The sequence below is a fragment of the Nothobranchius furzeri genome, chromosome 3 (genome assembly GCF_043380555.1).
Source record: "Nothobranchius furzeri strain GRZ-AD chromosome 3, NfurGRZ-RIMD1, whole genome shotgun sequence".
NCBI classification, from domain to species: Eukaryota; Metazoa; Chordata; class Actinopteri; order Cyprinodontiformes; family Nothobranchiidae; genus Nothobranchius; species Nothobranchius furzeri.
The window spans coordinates 28,590,842-28,617,611 of record NC_091743.1 but is presented as its reverse complement, the minus strand read 5'-3'; positions in this window follow the sequence as shown (position 1 = coordinate 28,617,611).

The following is a 26,770-nucleotide window of genomic DNA, read 5'->3' as shown; positions in this document are numbered from 1 at the left end:
TACTTCTTTAAATTGACACCAGATCCGGTGACCTTTGGGACATGGTTTGACCCCCTTAGGAAAGTTCTATCATCATGAAACGTTCAGATCACTTACAACTCAAAATATTCTACCTTCCTGTAACGTTTCAGCCTGATTGGACCTTGTTTTCACACAAATGAACCCAGAATGATGTGAAATTGTGCTTTGTGCAACATAATTCTGGGTGCCATTTAAAAACCATAAGTGCTAATGACTCCATTCCTTTTTGTGGTTGTAGGGGCTGTTGATTGGAGTACACTAAAACAAACCTGATCGCTCTAGGACATTCAGAAGCCAAGTTATAAGCCCACACTCCATTCCTTTTTGTGGTTGTAGGGGCTTTTGATTGGAGTACACTAAAACAAACCTAACCTCTCTAGGACATTCAGAAGCCAAGTTATAAGCCCACAAAGGTGTAACTGGACTACTTCTTTAAAGTGACACCAGGCCCTGTGATCTTTGGGACATGTTTTGACCCCCTATAGGAATGTGCGATCATCTTGAAACATTCAGATCACTTACAACTCAATAGATTCTACCTTCCTGTATTGTTTCAGCCTGATTGGACCTTGTTTTTACACAAATGAACCCAGAATGATGTGAAATTGTGCTTCGTGCAACATAATTCTCGGTGCCATTTAAAAACCATAAGTGCTAATGTCTCCATTCCTTTTTGTGGTTGTAGGGGCTGTTGATTGGAGTACACTAAAACAAACCTGATCGCTCTAGGACATTCAGAAGCCAAGGTTTAAGCCCACAAATGTGTAACTGGACTACTTCTTTAAATCGACACCAGATCCTGTGACCTTTGGGACATGGTTTGACCCCCTTAGGAAAGTGCTATCATCATGAAACGTTCAGATCACTTACAACGCAATAGATTCTACCTTCCTGTAACGTTTCAGCCTGATTGGACCTTGTTTTCACACAAATGAACCCAGAATGATGTGAAATTGTGCTTCGTGCAACATAATTCTGGGTGCCATTTAAAAACCATAAGTGCTAATGACTCCATTCCTTTTTGTGGTTGTAGGGGCTGTTGATTGGAGTATACTAAAACAAACCTGATCTCTCTAGGACATTCAGAAGCCAAGTTATAAGCCCACAAATGTGTAACTGGACTACTTTAGACACCAGATCCGGTGACATTTGGGACATGGTTTGACCCCCTTAGGGAAGTGCTATCATCATGAAACGTTCAGATCACTTACAACTTAATAGATTCTACCTTCCTGTACTGTTTAAGCCTGATTGGACCTTGTTTTCACACAAATGAACCCAGAATGATGTGAAATTGTGCTTCGTGCAACATAATTCTGGGTGCCATTTAAAAACCATAAGTGCTAATGACTCCATTCCTTTTTGTGGTTGTAGGGGCTGTTGATTGGAGTATACTAAAACAAACCTGATCTCTCTAGGACATTCAGAAGCCAAGTTATAAGCCCACAAATGTGTAACTGGACTACTTCTTTAGACACCAGATCCGGTGACCTTTGGGACATGGTTTGACCCCCTTAGGCAAGTGCTATCATCATGAAACGTTCAAATCACTTACAACTTAATAGATTCTACCTTCCTGTAATGTTTCAGCCTGATTGGACCTTGTTTTCACACAAATGGACCCAGAATGATGTGAAATTGTGCTTCGTGCAACATAATTCTGGGTGCCATTTACAAACCGTAAGTGCTAATGACTCCATTCCTTTTGTGGTTGTAGGGGCTGTTGATTGGAGTACACTAAAACAAACCTGATCTCTCTAGGACATTCAGAAGCCAAGTTATAAGCCCACAAATGTGTAACTGGACTACTTCTTTAAATTGACACCAGATCCGGTGACCTTTGGGACATGGTTTGATCCCCTTAGGAAAGCGCTATCATCATGAAACATTCAGATCACTTACAACTAAATAGATTCTACCTTCCTGCAACGTTTCAGCCTGATTGGACCTTGTTTTCACACAAATGAACCCAGAATGATGTGAAATTGTGCTTCGTGCAACATAATTCTGGGTGCCATTTACAAACCATAAGTGCTAATGACTCCATTCCTTTTTGTGGTTGTAGGGGCTGTTGATTGGAGTACACTAAAACAAACCTGACCTCTCTAGGACATTCAGAAGCCAAGTTATAATCTCACAAATGTGTAACTGGACTACTTCTTTAAAGTGACACCAGATCCGGTGACCTTTGGGACATGGTTTGACCCCCTTAGGAAAGTGCTATCATCATGAAACGTTCAGATCACTTACAACTCAATAGATTCTACCTTCCTGTAACGTTTCAGCCTGATTGGACCTTGTTTTCACACAAATGAACCCAGAATGATGTGAAATTGTGCTTCGTGCAACATAATTCTGGGTGCCATTTAAATACCATAAGTGCTAATGACTCCATTCCTTTTTGTGGTTGTAGGGGCTGTTGATTGGAGTATACTAAAACAAACCTGATCTCTCTAGGACATTCAGAAGCCAAGTTATAAGCCCACAAATGTGTAACTGGACTACTTCTTTAGACACCAGATCCGGTGACCTTTGGGACATGGTTTGACCCCCTTAGGGAAGTGCTATCATCATGAAACTTTCAGATCACTTACAACTTAATAGATTCTACCTTCCTGTAATTTTTCAGCCTGATTGGACCTTGTTTTCACACAAATGGACCCAGAATGATGTAAAATTGTGCTTCGTGCAACATAATTCTGGGTGCCATTTACAAACCATAAGTGCTAATGACTCCATTCCTTTTTGTGGTTGTAGGGGCTGTTGATTGGAGTACACTAAAACAAACCTGACCTCTCTAGGACATTCAGAAGCCAAGTTATAAGCCCACAAATGTGTAACTGGACTACTTCTTTAAAGTGACACCAGATCCGGTGACCTTTGGGACATGGTTTGACCCCCTTAGGAAAGTGCTTTCATCATGAAACGTTCAGATCACTTACAACTCAATAGATTCTACCTTCTTGTAACGTTTCAGCCTGATTGGACCTTGTTTTCACACAAATGGACCCAGAATGATGTAAAATTGTGCTTCGTGCAACATAATTCTGGGTGCCATTTACAAACCATAAGTGCTAATGACTCCATTCCTTTTTGTGGTTGTAGGGGCTGTTGATTGGAGTACACTAAAACAAACCTGACCTCTCTAGGACATTCAGAAGCCAAGTTATAAGCCCACAAATGTGTAACTGGACTACTTCTTTAAAGTGACACCAGATCCGGTGACCTTTGGGACATGGTTTGACCCCCTTAGGAAAGTGCTTTCATCATGAAACGTTCAGATCACTTACAACTCAATAGATTCTACCTTCTTGTAACGTTTCAGCCTGATTGGACCTTGTTTTCACACAAATGGACCCAGAATGATGTGAAATTGTGCTTCGTGCAACATAATTCTGGGTGCCATTTACAAACCATAAGTGCTAATGACTCCATTCCTTTTTGTGGTTGTAGGGGCTGTTGATTGGAGTACACTAAAACAAACCTGATCCCTCTAGGACATTTAGAAGACAAGTTATAAGCCCACAAATGTGTAACTGGACTACTTCTTTAAATTGACACCAGATCCGGTGACCTTTGGGACATGGTTTGACCCCCTTAGGAAAGTTCTATCATCATGAAACGTTCAGATCACTTACAACTCAAAATATTCTACCTTCCTGTAACGTTTCAGCCTGATTGGACCTTGTTTTCACACAAATGAACCCAGAATGATGTGAAATTGTGCTTTGTGCAACATAATTCTGGGTGCCATTTAAAAACCATAAGTGCTAATGACTCCATTCCTTTTTGTGGTTGTAGGGGCTGTTGATTGGAGTACACTAAAACAAACCTGATCGCTCTAGGACATTCAGAAGCCAAGTTATAAGCCCACACTCCATTCCTTTTTGTGGTTGTAGGGGCTTTTGATTGGAGTACACTAAAACAAACCTAACCTCTCTAGGACATTCAGAAGCCAAGTTATAAGCCCACAAAGGTGTAACTGGACTACTTCTTTAAAGTGACACCAGGCCCTGTGATCTTTGGGACATGGTTTGACCCCCTATAGGAATGTGCGATCATCTTGAAACATTCAGATCACTTACAACTCAATAGATTCTACCTTCCTGTATTGTTTCAGCCTGATTGGACCTTGTTTTTACACAAATGAACCCAGAATGATGTGAAATTGTGCTTCGTGCAACATAATTCTCGGTGCCATTTAAAAACCATAAGTGCTAATGTCTCCATTCCTTTTTGTGGTTGTAGGGGCTGTTGATTGGAGTACACTAAAACAAACCTGATCGCTCTAGGACATTCAGAAGCCAAGGTTTAAGCCCACAAATGTGTAACTGGACTACTTCTTTAAATCGACACCAGATCCTGTGACCTTTGGGACATGGTTTGACCCCCTTAGGAAAGTGCTATCATCATGAAACGTTCAGATCACTTACAACGCAATAGATTCTACCTTCCTGTAACGTTTCAGCCTGATTGGACCTTGTTTTCACACAAATGAACCCAGAATGATGTGAAATTGTGCTTCGTGCAACATAATTCTGGGTGCCATTTAAAAACCATAAGTGCTAATGACTCCATTCCTTTTTGTGGTTGTAGGGGCTGTTGATTGGAGTATACTAAAACAAACCTGATCTCTCTAGGACATTCAGAAGCCAAGTTATAAGCCCACAAATGTGTAACTGGACTACTTTAGACACCAGATCCGGTGACCTTTGGGACATGGTTTGACCCCCTTAGGGAAGTGCTATCATCATGAAACGTTCAGATCACTTACAACTTAATAGATTCTACCTTCCTGTACTGTTTAAGCCTGATTGGACCTTGTTTTCACACAAATGAACCCAGAATGATGTGAAATTGTGCTTCGTGCAACATAATTCTGGGTGCCATTTAAAAACCATAAGTGCTAATGACTCCATTCCTTTTTGTGGTTGTAGGGGCTGTTGATTGGAGTATACTAAAACAAACCTGATCTCTCTAGGACATTCAGAAGCCAAGTTATAAGCCCACAAATGTGTAACTGGACTACTTCTTTAGACACCAGATCCGGTGACCTTTGGGACATGGTTTGACCCCCTTAGGCAAGTGCTATCATCATGAAACGTTCAAATCACTTACAACTTAATAGATTCTACCTTCCTGTAATGTTTCAGCCTGATTGGACCTTGTTTTCACACAAATGGACCCAGAATGATGTGAAATTGTGCTTCGTGCAACATAATTCTGGGTGCCATTTACAAACCGTAAGTGCTAATGACTCCATTCCTTTTGTGGTTGTAGGGGCTGTTGATTGGAGTACACTAAAACAAACCTGATCTCTCTAGGACATTCAGAAGCCAAGTTATAAGCCCACAAATGTGTAACTGGACTACTTCTTTAAATTGACACCAGATCCGGTGACCTTTGGGACATGGTTTGATCCCCTTAGGAAAGCGCTATCATCATGAAACATTCAGATCACTTACAACTAAATAGATTCTACCTTCCTGCAACGTTTCAGCCTGATTGGACCTTGTTTTCACACAAATGAACCCAGAATGATGTGAAATTGTGCTTCGTGCAACATAATTCTGGGTGCCATTTACAAACCATAAGTGCTAATGACTCCATTCCTTTTTGTGGTTGTAGGGGCTGTTGATTGGAGTACACTAAAACAAACCTGACCTCTCTAGGACATTCAGAAGCCAAGTTATAATCTCACAAATGTGTAACTGGACTACTTCTTTAAAGTGACACCAGATCCGGTGACCTTTGGGACATGGTTTGACCCCCTTAGGAAAGTGCTATCATCATGAAACGTTCAGATCACTTACAACTCAATAGATTCTACCTTCCTGTAACGTTTCAGCCTGATTGGACCTTGTTTTCACACAAATGAACTCAGAATGATGTGAAATTGTGCTTCGTGCAACATAATTCTGGGTGCCATTTAAATACCATAAGTGCTAATGACTCCATTCCTTTTTGTGGTTGTAGGGGCTGTTGATTGGAGTATACTAAAACAAACCTGATCTCTCTAGGACATTCAGAAGCCAAGTTATAAGCCCACAAATGTGTAACTGGACTACTTCTTTAGACACCAGATCCGGTGACCTTTGGGACATGGTTTGACCCCCTTAGGGAAGTGCTATCATCATGAAACTTTCAGATCACTTACAACTTAATAGATTCTACCTTCCTGTAATTTTTCAGCCTGATTGGACCTTGTTTTCACACAAATGGACCCAGAATGATGTAAAATTGTGCTTCGTGCAACATAATTCTGGGTGCCATTTACAAACCATAAGTGCTAATGACTCCATTCCTTTTTGTGGTTGTAGGGGCTGTTGATTGGAGTACACTAAAACAAACCTGACCTCTCTAGGACATTCAGAAGCCAAGTTATAAGCCCACAAATGTGTAACTGGACTACTTCTTTAAAGTGACACCAGATCCGGTGACCTTTGGGACATGGTTTGACCCCCTTAGGAAAGTGCTTTCATCATGAAACGTTCAGATCACTTACAACTCAATAGATTCTACATTCTTGTAACGTTTCAGCCTGATTGGACCTTGTTTTCACACAAATGGACCCAGAATGATGTAAAATTGTGCTTCGTGCAACATAATTCTGGGTGCCATTTACAAACCATAAGTGCTAATGACTCCATTCCTTTTTGTGGTTGTAGGGGCTGTTGATTGGAGTACACTAAAACAAACCTGACCTCTCTAGGACATTCAGAAGCCAAGTTATAAGCCCACAAATGTGTAACTGGACTACTTCTTTAAAGTGACACCAGATCCGGTGACCTTTGGGACATGGTTTGACCCCCTTAGGAAAGTGCTTTCATCATGAAACGTTCAGATCACTTACAACTCAATAGATTCTACCTTCTTGTAACGTTTCAGCCTGATTGGACCTTGTTTTCACACAAATGGACCCAGAATGATGTGAAATTGTGCTTCGTGCAACATAATTCTGGGTGCCATTTACAAACCATAAGTGCTAATGACTCCATTCCTTTTTGTGGTTGTAGGGGCTGTTGATTGGAGTACACTAAAACAAACCTGATCTCTCTAGGACATTCAGAAGCCAAGTTATAAGCCCACAAATGTGTAACTGGACTACTTCTTTAAATTGACACCAGATCCGGTGACCTTTGGGTTATGGTTTGATCCCCTTAGGAAAGCGCTATCATCATGAAACATTCAGATCACTTACAACTAAATAGATTCTACCTTCCTGTAACGTTTCAGCCTGATTGGACCTTGTTTTCACACAAATGAACCCAGAATGATGTGAAATTGTGCTTCGTGCAACATAATTCTGGGTGCCATTTACAAACCATAAGTGCTAATGACTCCATTCCTTTTTGTGGTTGTAGGGGCTGTTGATTGGAGTACACTAAAACAAACCTGACCTCTCTAGGACATTCAGAAGCCAAGTTATAAGCCCACAAATGTGTAACTGGACTACTTCTTTAAAGTGACACCAGATCCGGTGACCTTTGGGACATGGTTTGACCCCCTTAGGAAGGTGCTATCATCATGAAACGTTCAGATCACTTACAACTCAATAGATTCTACCTTCCTGTAACGTTTCAGCCTGATTGGACCTTGTTTTCACACAAATGAACCCAGAATGATGTGAAATTGTGCTTCGTGCAACATAATTCTGGGTGCCATTTAAAAACCATAAGTGCTAATGACTCCATTCCTTTTTGTGGTTGTAGGGGCTGTTGATTGGAGTATACTAAAACAAACCTGATCTCTCTAGGACATTCAGAAGCCAAGTTATAAGCCCACAAATGTGTAACTGGACTACTTCTTTAGACACCAGATCCGGTGACCTTTGGGACATGGTTTGACCCCCTTATGGAAGTGCTATCATCATGAAACGTTCAGATCACTTACAACTTAATAGATTCTACCTTCCTGTAAAGTTTTAGCCTGATTGGACCTTGTTTTCACACAAATGGACCCAGAATGATGTGAAATTGTGCTTCGTGCAACATAATTCTGGGTGCCGTTTACAAACCATAAGTGCTAATGACTCCATTCCTTTTTGTGGTTGTAGGGGCTGTTGATTGGAGTACACTAAAACAAACCTGACCTCTCTAGGACATTCAGAAGCCAAGTTATAAGCCAACAAAGGTGTAACTGTACTACTTCTTTAAAGTGAAACCAGGCCCGGTGACCTTTGGGACATGGTTTGACCCCCTATAGGAATGTGAGATCATCATGAAACGTTCAGATCACTTACAACTCAATAGATTCTACCTTCTTGTAACGTTTCAGCCTGATTGGACCTTGTTTTCACACAAATGGACCCAGAATGATGTGAAATTGTGCTTCGTGCAACATAATTCTTTGTGCCATTTAAAAACCATAAGTGCTAATGACTCCATTCCTTTTTGTGGTTGTAGGGGCTGTTGATTGGAGTATACTAAAACAAACCTGATCTCTCTAGGACATTCAGAAGCCAAGTTATAAGCCCACAATTGTGTAACTGGACTACTTCTTTAGACACCAGATCCGGTGACCTTTGGGACATGGTTTGACCCCCTTAGGGAAGTGCTATCATCATGAAACGTTCAGATCACTTACAACTTAATATATTCTACATTCCTGTAATGTTTCAGCCTGATTGGACCTTGTTTTCACACAAATGGACCCAGAATGATGTGAAATTGTGCTTCGTGCAACATAATTCTGGGTGCCATTTACAAACCATAAGTGCTAATGACTGCATTCCTTTTTGTGGTTGTAGGGGCTGTTGATTGGAGTACACTAAAACAAACCTGATCCCTCTAGGACATTTAGAAGCCAAGTTATAAGCCCACAAATGTGTAACTGGACTACTTCTTTAAATTGACACCAGATCCGGTGACCTTTGGGACATGGTTTGACCCCCTTAGGAAAGTTCTATCATCATGAAACGTTCAGATCACTTACAACTCAAAAGATTCTACCTTCCTGTAACGTTTCAGCCTGATTGGACCTTGTTTTCACACAAATGGACCCAGAATGATGTGAAATTGTGCTTTGTGCAACATAATTCTGGGTGCCATTTAAAAACCATAAGTGCTAATGACTCCATTCCTTTTTGTGGTTGTAGGGGCTGTTGATTGGAGTACACTAAAACAAACCTGATCGCTCTAGGACATTCAGAAGCCAAGTTATAAGCCCACACTCCATTCCTTTTTGTGGTTGTAGGGGCTTTTGATTGGAGTACACTAAAACAAACCTAACCTCTCTAGGACATTCAGAAGCCAAGTTATAAGCCCACAAAGGTGTAACTGGACTACTTCTTTAAAGTGACACCAGGCCCTGTGATCTTTGGGACATGGTTTGACCCCCTATAGGAATGTGCGATCATCTTGAAACATTCAGATCACTTACAACTCAATAGATTCTACCTTCCTGTATTGTTTCAGCCTGATTGGACCTTGTTTTTACACAAATGAACCCAGAATGATGTGAAATTGTGCTTCGTGCAACATAATTCTCGGTGCCATTTAAAAACCATAAGTGCTAATGTCTCCATTCCTTTTTGTGGTTGTAGGGGCTGTTGATTGGAGTACACTAAAACAAACCTGATCGCTCTAGGACATTCAGAAGCCAAGGTTTAAGCCCACAAATGTGTAACTGGACTACTTCTTTAAATCGACACCAGATCCTGTGACCTTTGGGACATGGTTTGACCCCCTTAGGAAAGTGCTATCATCATGAAACGTTCAGATCACTTACAACGCAATAGATTCTACCTTCCTGTAACGTTTCAGCCTGATTGGACCTTGTTTTCACACAAATGAACCCAGAATGATGTGAAATTGTGCTTCGTGCAACATAATTCTGGGTGCCATTTAAAAACCATAAGTGCTAATGACTCCATTCCTTTTTGTGGTTGTAGGGGCTGTTGATTGGAGTATACTAAAACAAACCTGATCTCTCTAGGACATTCAGAAGCCAAGTTATAAGCCCACAAATGTGTAACTGGACTACTTTAGACACCAGATCCGGTGACCTTTGGGACATGGTTTGACCCCCTTAGGGAAGTGCTATCATCATGAAACGTTCAGATCACTTACAACTTAATAGATTCTACCTTCCTGTACTGTTTAAGCCTGATTGGACCTTGTTTTCACACAAATGAACCCAGAATGATGTGAAATTGTGCTTCGTGCAACATAATTCTGGGTGCCATTTAAAAACCATAAGTGCTAATGACTCCATTCCTTTTTGTGGTTGTAGGGGCTGTTGATTGGAGTATACTAAAACAAACCTGATCTCTCTAGGACATTCAGAAGCCAAGTTATAAGCCCACAAATGTGTAACTGGACTACTTCTTTAGACACCAGATCCGGTGACCTTTGGGACATGGTTTGACCCCCTTAGGCAAGTGCTATCATCATGAAACGTTCAAATCACTTACAACTTAATAGATTCTACCTTCCTGTAATGTTTCAGCCTGATTGGACCTTGTTTTCACACAAATGGACCCAGAATGATGTGAAATTGTGCTTCGTGCAACATAATTCTGGGTGCCATTTACAAACCGTAAGTGCTAATGACTCCATTCCTTTTGTGGTTGTAGGGGCTGTTGATTGGAGTACACTAAAACAAACCTGATCTCTCTAGGACATTCAGAAGCCAAGTTATAAGCCCACAAATGTGTAACTGGACTACTTCTTTAAATTGACACCAGATCCGGTGACCTTTGGGACATGGTTTGATCCCCTTAGGAAAGCGCTATCATCATGAAACATTCAGATCACTTACAACTAAATAGATTCTACCTTCCTGCAACGTTTCAGCCTGATTGGACCTTGTTTTCACACAAATGAACCCAGAATGATGTGAAATTGTGCTTCGTGCAACATAATTCTGGGTGCCATTTACAAACCATAAGTGCTAATGACTCCATTCCTTTTTGTGGTTGTAGGGGCTGTTGATTGGAGTACACTAAAACAAACCTGACCTCTCTAGGACATTCAGAAGCCAAGTTATAATCTCACAAATGTGTAACTGGACTACTTCTTTAAAGTGACACCAGATCCGGTGACCTTTGGGACATGGTTTGACCCCCTTAGGAAAGTGCTATCATCATGAAACGTTCAGATCACTTACAACTCAATAGATTCTACCTTCCTGTAACGTTTCAGCCTGATTGGACCTTGTTTTCACACAAATGAACCCAGAATGATGTGAAATTGTGCTTCGTGCAACATAATTCTGGGTGCCATTTAAATACCATAAGTGCTAATGACTCCATTCCTTTTTGTGGTTGTAGGGGCTGTTGATTGGAGTATACTAAAACAAACCTGATCTCTCTAGGACATTCAGAAGCCACGTTATAAGCCCACAAATGTGTAACTGGACTACTTCTTTAGACACCAGATCCGGTGACCTTTGGGACATGGTTTGACCCCCTTAGGGAAGTGCTATCATCATGAAACTTTCAGATCACTTACAACTTAATAGATTCTACCTTCCTGTAATTTTTCAGCCTGATTGTACCTTGTTTTCACACAAATGGACCCAGAATGATGTAAAATTGTGCTTCGTGCAACATAATTCTGGGTGCCATTTACAAACCATAAGTGCTAATGACTCCATTCCTTTTTGTGGTTGTAGGGGCTGTTGATTGGAGTACACTAAAACAAACCTGACCTCTCTAGGACATTCAGAAGCCAAGTTATAAGCCCACAAATGTGTAACTGGACTACTTCTTTAAAGTGACACCAGATCCGGTCACCTTTGGGACATGGTTTGACCCCCTTAGGAAAGTGCTTTCATCATGAAACGTTCAGATCACTTACAACTCAATAGATTCTACCTTCTTGTAACGTTTCAGCCTGATTGGACCTTGTTTTCACACAAATGGACCCAGAATGATGTGAAATTGTGCTTCGTGCAACATAATTCTGGGTGCCATTTACAAACCATAAGTGCTAATGACTCCATTCCTTTTTGTGGTTGTAGGGGCTGTTGATTGGAGTACACTAAAACAAACCTGATCTCTCTAGGACATTCAGAAGCCAAGTTATAAGCCCACAAAGGTGTAACTGGACTACTTCTTTAAAGTGACACCAGGCCCGGTGACCTTTGGGACATGGTTAGACCCCCAATAGGAATGTGCGATCATCATGAAACGTTCAGATCACTTACAACTCAATAGATTCTACCTTCTTGTAACGTTTCAGCCTGATTGGACCTTGTTTTCACACAAATGAACCCAGAATGATGTGAAATTGTGCTTCGTGCAACATAATTCTGGGTGCCATTTAAAAACCATAAGTGCTAATGACTCCATTCCTTTTTGTGGTTTTAGGGGCTGTTGATTTGAGTATACTAAAACAAACCTGATCTCTCTAGGACATTCAGAAGCGAAGTTATAAGCCCACAAATGTGTAACTGGACTACTTCTTTAGACACCAGATCCGGTGACCTTTGGGACATGGTTTGACCCCCTTAGGGAAGTGCTATCATCATGAAACGTTCAGATAACTTACAACTTAATAGATTCTACCTTCATGTAATGTTTCAGCCTGATTGGACCTTGTTTTCACACAAATGGACCCAGAATGATGTGAATTTGTGCTTCGTGCAACATAATTCTGGGTGCCATTTACAAACCATAAGTGCTAATGACTGCATTCCTTTTTGTGGTTGTAGGGGCTGTTGATTGGAGTACACTAAAACAAACCTGATCTCTCTAGGACATTCAGAAGCCAAGTTATAAGCCCACAAATGTGTAACTGGACTACTTCTTTAAATTGACACCAGATCCGGTGACCTTTGGGACATGGTTTGACCCCCTTAGGAAAGTGCTATCATCATGAAACGTTCAGATCACTTACAACTCAATTGATTCTACCTTCCTGTAACGTTTCAGCCTGACTGGACCTTGTTTTCCCACAAATGAACCCAGAATGATGTGAAATTGTGCTTCGTGCAACATAATTCTGGGTGCCATTTAAAAACCATAAGTGCTAATGACTCCATTCCTTTTTGTGGTTGTAGGGGCTGTTGATTGGAGTACACTAAAACAAACCAGACCTCTCTAGGACATTCAGAAGCCAAGTTATAATCTCACAAATGTGTAACTGGACTACTTCTTTAAAGTGACACCAGATCCGGTGACCTTTGGGACATGGTTTGACCCCCTTAGGAAAGTGCTATCATCATGAAACGTTCAGATCACTTACAACTCAATAGATTCTACCTTCCTGTAACGTTTCAGCCTGATTGGACCTTGTTTTCACACAAATGAACCCAGAATGATGTGAAATTGTGCTTCGTGCAACATAATTCTGGGTGCCATTTAAATACCATAAGTGCTAATGACTCCATTCCTTTTTGTGGTTGTAGGGGCTGTTGATTGGAGTATACTAAAACAAACCTGATCTCTCTAGGACATTCAGAAGCCAAGTTATAAGCCCACAAATGTGTAACTGGACTACTTCTTTAGACACCAGATCCGGTGACCTTTGGGACATGGTTTGACCCCCTTAGGGAAGTGCTATCATCATGAAACGTTCAGATCACTTACAACTTAATAGATTCTACCTTCCTGTAATTTTTCAGCCTGACTGGACCTTGTTTTCACACAAATGGACCCAGAATGATGTAAAATTGTGCTTCGTGCAACATAATTCTGGGTGCCATTTACAAACCATAAGTGCTAATGACTCCATTCCTTTTTGTGGTTGTAGGGGCTGTTGATTGGAGTACACTAAAACAAACCTGACCTCTCTAGGACATTCAGAAGCCAAGTTATAAGCGTACAAATGTGTAACTGGACTACTTCTTTAAAGTGACACCAGATCCGGTGACCTTTGGGACATGGTTTGACCCCCTTAGGAAAGTGCTTTCATCATGAAACGTTCAGATCACTTACAACTCAATAGATTCTACCTTCTTGTAACGTTTCAGCCTGATTGGACCTTGTTTTCACACAAATGGACCCAGAATGATGTGAAATTGTGCTTCGTGCAACATAATTCTGGGTGCCATTTACAAACCATAAGTGCTAATGACTCCATTCCTTTTCTGGTTGTAGGGGCTGTTGATTGGAGTACACTAAAACAAACCTGATCTCTCTAGGACATTCAGAAGCCAAGTTATAAGCCCACAAAGGTGTAACTGGACTACTTCTTTAAAGTGAAACCAGGCCCGGTGACCTTTGGGACATTGTTTGACCCCCTATAGGAATGTGAGATCATCATGAAACGTTCAGATCACTTACAACTCAATAGATTCTACCTTCTTGTAACGTTTCAGCCTGATTGGACCTTGTTTTCACACAAATGGACCCAGAATGATGTGAAAGTGTGCTTCGTGCAACATAATTCTGGGTGCCATTTACAAACCATAAGTGCTAAGGACTCCATTCCTTTTTGTGGTTGTAGGGGCTGTTGATTGGAGTACACTAAAACAAACCTGATCTCTCTAGGACATTCAGAAGCCAAGTTATAAGCCCACAAAGGTGTAACTGGACTACTTCTTTAAAGTGACACCAGGCCCGGTGACCTTTGGGACATGGTTAGACCCCCAATAGGAATGTGCGATCATCATGAAACATTCAGATCACTTACAACTCAATAGATTCTACCTTCTTGTAACGTTTCAGCCTGATTGGACCTTGTTTTCACACAAATGAACCCAGAATGATGTGAAATTGTGCTTCGTGCAACATAATTCTGGGTGCCATTTAAAAACCATAAGTGCTAATGACTCCATTCCTTTTTGTGGTTTTAGGGGCTGTTGATTTGAGTATACTAAAACAAACCTGATCTCTCTAGGACATTCAGAAGCCAAGTTATAATCCCACAAATGTGTAACTGGACTACTTCTTTAGACACCAGATCCGGTGACCTTTGGGACATGGTTTGACCCCCTTAGGGAAGTGCTATCATCATGAAACGTTCAGATAACTTACAACTTAATAGATTCTACCTTCATGTAATGTTTCAGCCTGATTGGACCTTGTTTTCACACAAATGGACCCAGAATGATGTGAATTTGTGCTTCGTGCAACATAATTCTGGGTGCCATTTACAAACCATAAGTGCTAATGACTGCATTCCTTTTTGTGGTTGTAGGGGCTGTTGATTGGAGTACACTAAAACAAACCTGATATCTCTAGGACATTCAGAAGCCAAGTTATAAGCCCACAAATGTGTAACTGGACTACTTCTTTAAATTGACACCAGATCCGGTGACCTTTGGGACATGGTTTGACCCCCTTAGGGAAGTGCTATCATCATGAAACGTTCAGATCACTTACAACTCAATTGATTCTACCTTCCTGTAACGTTTCAGCCTGACTGGACCTTGTTTTCACACAAATGAACCCAGAATGATGTGAAATTGTGCTTCGTGCAACATAATTCTGGGTGCCATTTAAAAACCATAAGTGCTAATGACTCTATTCCTTTTTGTGGTTGTAAGGGCTGTTGATTGGAGTACACTAAAACAAACCTGATCGCTCTAGGACATTCAGAAGCCAAGTTATAAGCCCACAAATGTGTAAGTGGACAACTTCTTTAAATTGACACCAGATCCGGTGACCTTTGGGACATGGTTTGACCCCCTTAGGAAAGTGCTATCATCATGAAACGTTCAGATCACTTACAACTCATAGATTCTACCTTCCTGTAACGTTTCAGCCCTATTGGACCTTGTTTTCATACAAATGAACCCAGAATGATGTGAAATTGTGCTTCGTGCAACATAATTCTGGGTGCCATTTACAAACCATAAGTGCTAATGACTCCATTCCTTTTTGTGGTTGTAGGGGCTTTTTATTGGAGTACACTAAAACAAACCTAACCTCTCTAGGACATTCAGAAGCCAAGTTATAAGCCCACAGAGGTGTAACTGGACTACTTCTTTAAAGTGACACCAGGCCCGGTGACCTTTGGGACATGGTTTGACCCCCTATAGGAATGTGCGATCATCTTGAAACGTTCAGATCACTTACAACTCAATAGATTCTACCTTCCTGTATTGTTTCAGCCTGATTGGACCTTGTTTTTACACAATTGAACCCAGAATGATGTGAAATTGTGCTTCGTGCAACATAATTCTCGGTGCCATTTAAAAACCATAAGTGCTAATGTCTCCATTCCTTTTTGTGGTTGTAGGGGCTGTTGATTGGAGTACACTAAAACAAACCTGATCGCTCTAGGACATTCAGAAGCCAAGGTTTAAACCCACAAATGTGTAACTGGACTACTTCTTTAAATTGACACCAGATCTGGTGACCTTTGGGACATGGTTTGACCCCCTTAGGAAAGTGCTATCATCATGAAACGTTCAGATCGCTTAGAATGCAATAGATTCTACCTTCCTGTAACGTTTCAGCCTGATTGGACCTTGTTTTCACACAAATGAACCCAGAATGATGTGAAATTGTGCTTCGTGCAACATAATTCTGGGTGCCATTTAAAAACCATAAGTGCTAATGACTCCATTCCTTTTTGTGGTTGTAGGGGCTGTTGATTGGAGTATACTAAAACAAACCTGATCTCACTAGGACATTCAGAAGCCAAGTTATAAGCCCACAAATGTGTAACTGGACTACTTCTTTAAAGTGACACCAGATCCGGTGACCTTTGGGACATGGTTTGACCCCCTTAGGAAAGTGCTATCATGATGAAACGTTCAGATCACTTACAACTCAATAGATTCTACCTTCCTGTAACGTTTCAGCCTGACTGGACCTTGTTTTCACACAAATGAACCCAGAATGATGTGAAATTGTGCTTCGTGCAACATAATTCTGGGTGCCATTTAAAAACCATAAGTGCTAATGACTCCATTCCTTTTTGTGGTTGTAGAGGCTATTGATTGGAGTTTACTAAAACAAACCTGATCTCTCTAGGACATTCAGAAGCCAAGTTATAAGCCCACAAATGTGTAACTGGACTACTTCTTTAGACACCAGATCCGGTGACCTTTGGGACATGGTTTGACCCCCTTAGGGAAGTGCTATCATCATGAAACGTTCAGATCAATTACATCTTAATAGATTCTACCTTCCTGTAATGTTTCAGCCTGATTGGACCTTGTTTTCACACAAATGTTCCCAGAATGATGTGAAATTGTGCTTCGTGCAACATAATTCTGGGTGCCATTTACAAACCATAAGTTCTAATGACTCCATTCCTTTTTTGTGGTTGTAGGGGCTTTTTATTGGAGTACACTAAAACAAACCTAACCTCTCTAGGACATTCAGAAGCCAAGTTATAAGCCCACAAAGGTGTAACTGGACTACTTCTTTAAAGTGACACCAGGCCCGGTGACCTTTGGGACATGGTTTGACCCCCTATAGGAATGTGCGATCATCTTGAAACGTTCAGATTACTTACAACTCAATAGATTCTACCTTCCTTTATTGTTTCAGCCTGATTGGACCTTGTTTTTACACAAATGAACCCAGAATGATGTGAAATTGTGCTTCGTGCAACATAATTCTCGGTGCCATTTAAAAACCATAAGTGCTAATGTCTCCATTCCTTTTTGTTGTTGTAGGGGCTGTTGATTGGAGTACACTAAAACAAACCTGATCGCTCTAGGACATTCAGAAGCCAAGGTTTAAGCCCACAAATGTGTAACTGGACTACTTCTTTCAAGTGACACCAGATCCGGTGACCTTTGGGACATGGTTTGACCCCCTTAGGAAAGTGCTATCATCATGAAACGTTCAGATCACTTACAACTCAATAGATTCTACCTTCTTGTAACGTTTCAGCCTGATTGGACCTTGTTTTCACACAAATGGACCCAGAATGATGTGAAATTGTGCTTCGTGCAACATAATTCTGGGTGCCATTTACAAACCATAAGTGGTAATGACTCCATTCCTTTTGTGGTTGTAGGGGCTGTTGATTGGAGTACACTAAAACAAACCTGATCTCTCTAGGACATTCAGAAGCCAAATTATAAGCCCACAAATGTGTAACTGGACTACTTCTTTAAATTGACACCAGATCCGGTGACCTTTGGGACATGGTTTGATCCCCTTAGGAAAGCGCTATCATCATGAAACGTTCAGATCACTTACAACTAAATAGATTCTACCTTCCTGTAACGTTTCAGCCTGATTGGACCTTGTTTTCACACAAATGAACCCAGAATGATGTGAAATTGTGCTTTGTGCAACATAATTCTGGGTGCCATTTACAAACCATAAGTGCTAATGACTCCATTCCTTTTTGTGGTTGTAGGGGCTGTTGATTGGAGTACACTAAAACAAACCTGACCTCTCTAGGACATTCAGAAGCCAAGTTATAAGCCCACAAATGTGTAACTGGACTACTTCTTTAAAGTGACACCAGATCCGGTGACCTTTGGGACATGGTTTGACCCCCTTAGGAAAGTGCTATCATCATGAAACGTTCAGATCACTTACAACTCAATAGATTCTACCTTCTTGTAACGTTTCAGCCTGATTGGACCTTGTTTTCACACAAATGGACCCAGAATGATGTGAAATTGTGCTTCATGCAACATAATTCTGGGTGCCATTTAAAAACCATAAGTGCTAATGACTCCATTCCTTTTGTGGTTGTAGGGGCTGTTGATTGGAGTACACTAAAACAAACCTGATCTCTCTAGGACATTCAGAAGCCAAATTATAAGCCCACAAATGTGTAACTGGACTACTTCTTTAAATTGACACCAGATCCGGTGACCTTTGGGACATGGTTTGATCCCCTTAGGAAAGCGCTATCATCATGAAACGTTCAGATCACTTACAACTAAATAGATTCTACCTTCCTGTAACGTTTCAGCCTGATTGGACCTTGTTTTCACACAAATGGACCCAGAATGATGTGAAATTGTGCTTCATGCAACATAATTCTGGGTGCCATTTACAAACCATAAGTGCTAATGACTCCATTCCTTTTTGTGGTTGTAGGGGCTGTTGATTGGAGTACACTAAAACAAACCTGACCTCTCTAGGACATTCAGAAGCCAAGTTATAAGCCCACAAAGGTGTAACTGGACTACTTCTTTAAATTGACACCAGATCCGGTGACCTTTGGGACATGGTTTGACCCCCTTAGGAAAGTGCTATCATCATGAAACATTCAGATTACTTACAACTCAAAAGATTCTACCTTCCTGTAATGTTTCAGCTTGATTGGACCTTGTTTTCACACAAATGGACCCAGAATGATGTGAAATTGTGCTTCGTGCAACATAATTCTGGGTGCCATTTACAAACCATAAGTGCTAATGACTCCATTCCTTTTTGTGGTTGTAGGGGCTGTTGATTGGAGTACACTAAAACAAACCTGATCTCTCTAGGACATTCAGAAGCCAAGTTATAAGCCCACAAAGGTGTAACTGGACTACTTCTTTAAAGTGACACCAGGCCCGGTGACCTTTGGGACATGGTTTGACCCCCTATGGGAATGTGCGATCATCATGAAACGTTCAGATCACTTACAACTCAATAGATTCTACCTTATTGTAACTTTTCAGCCTGATTGGACCTTGTTTTCACACAAATGAACCCAGAATGATGTGAAATTGTGCTTCGTGCAACATAATTCTGGGTGCCATTTAAAAACCACAAGTGCTAATGACTCCATTCCTTTTTGTGGTTTTAGGGGCTGTTGATTGGAGTATACTAAAACAAACCTGATCTCTCTAGGACATTCAGAAGCCAAGTTATAAGCCCACAAATGTGTAACTGGACTACTTCTTTAGACATCAGATCCGGTGACCTTTGGGACATGGTTTGACCCCCTTAGGGAAGTGCTATCATCATGAAACGTTCAGATCACTTACAACTTAATAGATTCTACCTTCCTGTAATGTTTCAGCCTGATTGGACCTTGTTTTCACACAAATGGACCCAGAATGATGTGAAATTGTGCTTCGTGCAACATAATTCTGGGTGCCATTTACAAACCATAAGTGCTAATGACTCCATTCCTTTTTGTGGTAGTAGGAGCTGTTGATTGGAGTATACTAAAACAAACCTGATTTCTCTAGGACATTCAGAAGCCAAGTTATAAGCCCACAAATGTGTAACTGGACTACTTCTTTAAATTGACACCAGATCCGGTGACCTTTGGGACATGGTTTGACCCCCTTAGGAAAGTGCTATCATCATGAAACATTCAGATTACTTACAACTCAAAAGATTCTACCTTCCTGTAATGTTTCAGCCTGATTGGACCTTGTTTTCACACAAATGGACCCAGAATGATGTGAAATTGTGCTTCGTGCAACATAATTCTGGGTGCCATTTACAAACCATAAGTGCTAATGACTCCATTCCTTTTTGTGGTTGTAGGGGCTGTTGATTGGAGTACACTAAAACAAACCTGATCTCTCTAGGACATTCAGAAGCCAAGTTATAAGCCCACAAAGGTGTAACTGGACTACTTCTTTAAATTGACACCAGATCCGGTGACCTTTGGGACATGGTTTGACCCCCTTAGGAAAGTGCTATCATCATGAAACGTTCAGATCACTTACAACTCAATAGATTCTACCTTCCTGCAACGTTTCAGCCTGACTGGATCTTGTTTTCACACAAATGAACCCAGAATGATGTGAAATTGTGCTTCGTGCAACATAATTCTGGGTGCCATTTAAAAACCATAAGTGCTAATGACTCCATTCCTTTTTGTGGTTGTAGGGGCTGTTGATTGGAGTACACTAAAACAACCCTGATCGCTCTAGGACATTCAGAAGCCAAGTTATAAGCCCACAAATGTGTAACTGGACAACTTCTTTAAATTGACACCAGATCCGGTGACCTTTGGGACATGGTTTGACCCCCTTTGGAAAGTGCTATCATCATGAAACGTTCAGATCAATTACAACTCATAGATTCTACCTTCCTGTAACGTTTCAGCCTGATTGGACCTTGTTTTCATACAAATGAACCCAGAATGATGTGAAATTGTGCTTCGTGCAACATCATTCTGGGTGCCATTTACAAACCATAAGTGCTAATGACTCCATTCCTTTTTGTCGTTGTAGGGGCTTTTGATTGGAGTACACTAAAACAAACCTAACCTCTCTAGGACATTCAGAAGCCAAGTTATAAGCCCACAAAGGTGTAACTGGACTACTTCTTTAAAGTGACACCAGGCCCGGTGACCTTTGGGACATTGTTTGACCCCATATAGGAATGTGCGATCATCTTGAAACGTTCAGATTACTTACAACTCAATAGATTATACCTTCCTGTATTGTTTCAGCCTGATTGGACCTTGTTTTTACACAAATGAACCCAGAATGATGTGAAATTGTGCTTCGTGCAACATAATTATCGGTGCCATTTAAAAACCATAAGTGCTAATGTCTCCATTCCTTTTTGTGGTTGTAGGGGCTGTTGATTGGAGTACACTAAAACAAACCTGATCGCTCTAGGACATTCAGAAGCCAAGGTTTAAGCCCACAAATGTGTAACTGGACTACTTCTTTAAATTGACACCAGATCCGGTGACCTTTGGGACATGGTTTGACCCCCTTAGGAAAGTGCTATCATCATGAAACGTTCAGATCGCTTACAACACAATAGATTCTACCTTCCTGTATTGTTTCAGCCTGATTGGACCTTGTTTTTACACAAATGAACCCAGAATGATGTGAAATTGTGCTTCGTGCAACATAATTCTCGGTGCCATTTAAAAACCATTAGTGCTAATGTCTCCATTCCTTTTTGTGGTTGTAGGGGCTGTTGATTGGAGTACATTAAAACAAACCTGATCTCTCTAGGACATTCAGAAGCCAAGTTATAAGCCCACAAATGTGTAACTGGACTACTTCTTTAAATTGACACCAGATCCGGTGACCTTTGGGACATGGTTAGACCCCCTTGGGAAAGTGCTATCATCATGAAACGTTCAGATCACTTACAACTCAATAGATTCTACCTTCCTGTAACGTTTCAGCCTGATTGGACCTTGTTTTCACACAAATGGACCCAGAATGATGTGAAATTGTGCTTCGTGCAACATAATTCTGGGTGCCATTTCCAAACCATAAGTGCTAATGACTCCATTCCTTTTTGTGGTTGTAGGGGCTGTTGATTGGAGTACACTAAAACAAACCTGACCTCGCTAGGACATTCAGAAGCCAAGTTATAAGCCCACAAAGGTGTAACTGGACTACTTCTTTAAAGTGACACCAGGCCCGGTGACCTTTGGGACATGGTTTGACCCCCTATAGGAATGTGAGATCATCATGAAACGTTCAGATCACTTACAACTCAATAGATTCTACCTTCTTGTAACGTTTCAGCCTGATTGGACCTTGTTTTCACACAAATGGACCCAGAATGATGTGAAATTGTGCTTCGTGCAACATAATTCTGGGTGCCATTTACAAACCATAAGTGCTAATGACTCCATTCCTATTTGTGGTTGTAGGAGCTGTTGATTGGAGTATACTAAAACAAACCTGACCTCTCTAGGACATTCAGAAGCCAAGATATAAGCCCACAAATGTGTAACTGGACTACTTCTTTAGACACCAGATCCGGTGACCTTTGGGACATGGTTTGACCCCCTTAGGGAAGTGCTATCATCATGAAACGTTCAGATCACTTACAACTTAATAGATTTTACCTTCCTGTAATGTTTCAGCCTGATTGGACCTTGTTTTCACACAAATGGACCCAGAATGATGTGAAATTGGGCTTCGTGCAACATAATTCTGGGTGCCATTTACAAACCATAAGTGCTAATGACTCCATTCCTTTTTGTGGTTGTAGGGGCTGTTGATTGGAGTACATTAAAACAAACCTGATCTCTCTAGGACATTCAGAAGCCAAGTTATAAGCCCACAAATGTGTAACTGGACTACTTCTTTAAATTGACACCAGATCCGGTGACCTTTGGGACATGGTTTGACCCCCTTAGGAAAGTGCTATCATCATGAAACGTTCAGATCACTTACAACTCAATAGATTCTACCTTCCTGTAACGTTTCAGCCTGACTGGACCTTGTTTTCACACAAATGAACCCAGAATGATGTGAAATTGTGCTTCGTGCAACATAATTCTGGGTGCCATTTAAAAACCATAAGTGCTAATGACTCCATTCCTTTTTGTGGTTGTAGGGGCTGTTGATTGGAGCACACTAAAACAAACCTGATCGCTCTAGGACATTCAGAAGCCAAGTTATAAGCCCACAAATGTGTAACTGGACAACTTCTTTAAATTGACACCAGATCCGGTGACCTTTGGGACATGGTTTGACCCCCTTAGGAAAGTGCTATCATCATGAAACGTTCAGATCACTTACAACTCAATAGATTCTACCTTCTTGTAACGTTTCAGCCTGATTGGACCTTGTTTTCACACAAATGGACCCAGAATGATGTGAAATTGTGCTTCGTGCAACATAATTCTGGGTGCCATTTACAAACCATAAGTGCTAATGACTCCATTCCTTTTTGTGGTTGTAGGGGCTTTTGATTGGAGTACACTAAAACAAACCTAACCTCTCTAGGACATTCAGAAGCCAAGTTATAAGCCCACAAAGGTGTAACTGGACTACTTCTTTAAAGTGACACCAGGCCCGGTGACCTTTGGGACATGGTTTGACCCCCTATAGGAATGTGCGATCATCTTGAAACGTTCAGATTACTTACAACTCAATAGATTCTACTTTCCTGTATTGTTTCAGCCTGATTGGACCTTGTTTTTACACAAATGAACCCAGAATGATGTGAAATTGTGCTTCGTGCAACATAATTCTCGGTGCCATTTAAAAACCATAAGTGCTAATGTCTCCATTCCTTTTTGTGGTTGTAGGGGCTGTTGATTGGAGTACAGTAAAACAAACTTGATCGCTCTAGGACATTCAGAAGCCAAGGTTTAAGCCCACAAATGTGTAACTGGACTACTTCTTTAAATTGACACCAGATCCGGTGACCTTTGGGACATGGTTTGACCCCCTTAGGAAAGTGCTATCATCATGAAACGTTCAGATCGCTTACAACGCAATAGATTCTACCTTCCTGTAACGTTTCAGCCTGATTGGACCTTGTTTTCACACAAATGAACCCAGAATGATGTGAAATTGTGCTTCGTGCAACATAATTCTGGGTGCCATTTAAAAACCATAAGTGCTAATGACTCCATTCCTTTTTGTGGTTGTAGGGGCTGTTGATTGGAGTATACTAAAACAAACCTGATCTCACTAGGACATTCAGAAGCCAAGTTATAAGCCCACAAATGTGTAACTGGACTACTTCTTTAGACACCAGATCCAGTGACCTTTGGGACATGGTTTGACCCCCTTAGGGAAGTGCTATCATCATGAAACGTTCCGATCACGTACAACTTAATAGATTCTACCTTCCTGTAATGTTTCAGCCTGATTGGACCTTGTTTTCACACAAATGGACCCAGAATGATGTGAAATTGTGCTTCGTGCAACATAATTCTGGGTGCCATTTACAAACCATAAGTGCTAATGACTCCATTCCTTTTTGTGGTTGTAGGGGCTGTTGATTGGAGTACACTAAAACAAACCTGACCTCTCTAGGACATTCAGAAGCCAAGTTATAAGCCCACAAATGTGTAACTGGACTACTTCTTTAAAGTGACACCAGATCCGGTGACCTTTGGGACATGGTTTGACCCCCTTAGGAAAGTGCTATCATCATGAAACGTTCAGATCACTTACAACTCAATAGATTCTACCTTCCTGTAACGTTTCAGCCTGATTGGACCTTGTTTTCACACAAATGAACCCAGAATGATGTGAAATTGTGTTTCGTGCAACATAATTCTGGGTGCCATTTAAAAACCATAAGTGCTAATGACTCCATTCCTTTTTGTGGTTGTAGGGGCTATTCATTGGAGTTTACTAAAACAAACCTGATCTCTCTAGGACATTCAGAAGCCAAGTTATAAGCCCACAAATGTGTAACTGGACTACTTCTTTAGACACCAGATCCGGTGACCTTTGGGACATGGTTTGACCCCCTTAGGGAAGTGCTATCATCATGAAACGTTCAGATCACTTACAACTTAATAGATTCTACCTTCCTGTAATGTTTCAGCCTGATTGGACCTTGTTTTCACACAAATGGACCCAGAATGATGTGAAATTGTGCTTCGTGCAACATAATTCTGGGTGCCATTTACAAACCATAAGTGCTAATGACTCCATTCCTTTTTGTGGTTGTAGGGGCTGTTGATTGGAGTACACTAAAACAAACCTGACCTCTCTAGGACATTCAGAAGCCAAGTTATAAGCCCACAAATGTGTAACTGGACTACTTCTTTCAAGTGACACCAGATCCGGTGACCTTTGGGACATGGTTTGACCCCCTTAGGAAAGTGCTATCATCATGAAACGTTCAGATCACTTACAACTCAATAGATTCTACCTTCTTGTAACGTTTCAGCCTGATTGGACCTTGTTTTCACACAAATGGACCCAGAATGATGTGAAATTGTGCTTCGTGCAACATAATTCTGGGTGCCATTTACAAACCATAAGTGCTAATGACTCCATTCCTTTTGTGGTTGTAGGGGCTGTTGATTGGAGTACACTAAAACAAACCTGATCTCTCTAGGACATTCAGAAGCCAAGTTATAAGCCCACAAATGTGTAACTGGACTACTTCTTTAAATTGACACCAGATCCGGTGACCTTTGGGACATGGTTTGATCCCCTTAGGAAAGCGCTATCATCATGAAACGTTCAGATCACTTACAACTAAATAGATTCTACCTTCCTGTAACGTTTCAGCCTGATTGGACCTTGTTTTCACACAAATGAACCCAGAATGATGTGAAATTGTGCTTCGTGCAACATAATTCTGGGTGCCATTTACAAACCATAAGTGCTAATTACTCCATTCCTTTTTGTGGTTGTAGGGGCTGTTGATTGGAGTACACTAAAACAAACCTGACATCTCTAGGACATTCAGAAGCCAAGTTATAAGCCCACAAATGTGTAACTGGACTACTTCTTTAAAGTGACACCAGATCCGGTGAACTTTTGGACATGGTTTGAACCCCTTAGGAAAGTGCTATCATCATGAAACGTTCAGATCACTTACAACTCAATAGATTCTACCTTCCTGTAACGTTTCAGCCTGATTGGACCTTGTTTTCACACAAATGGACCCAGAATGATGTGAAATTGTGCTTCGTGCAACATAATTCTGGGTGCCATTTACAAACCATAAGTGCTAATGACTCCATTCCTTTTTGTGGTTGTAGGGGCTGTTGATTGGAGTACACTAAAACAAACCTGACCTCTCTAGGACATTCAGAAGCCAAGTTATAAGCCCACAAATGTGTAACTGGACTACTTCTTTCAAGTGACACCAGATCCGGTGACCTTTGGGACATGGTTTGACCCCCTTAGGAAAGTGCTATCATCATGAAACGTTCAGATCACTTACAACTCAATAGATTCTACCTTCTTGTAACGTTTCAGCCTGATTGGACCTTGTTTTCACACAAATGGACCCAGAATGATGTGAAATTGTGCTTCGTACAACATAATTCTGAGTGCCATTTACAAACCATAAGTGCTAAAGACTCCATTCTGTTTCTGGTTGTAGGGGCTGTTGATTGGAGTACACTAAAACAAACCTGATCTCTCTAGGACATTCAGAAGCCAAGTTATAAGCCCACAAATGTGTAACTGGACTACTTCTTTAAATTGACACCAGATCCGGTGACCTTTGGGACATGGTTTGATCCCCTTAGGAAAGCGCTATCATCATGAAACGTTCAGATCACTTACAACTAAATAGATT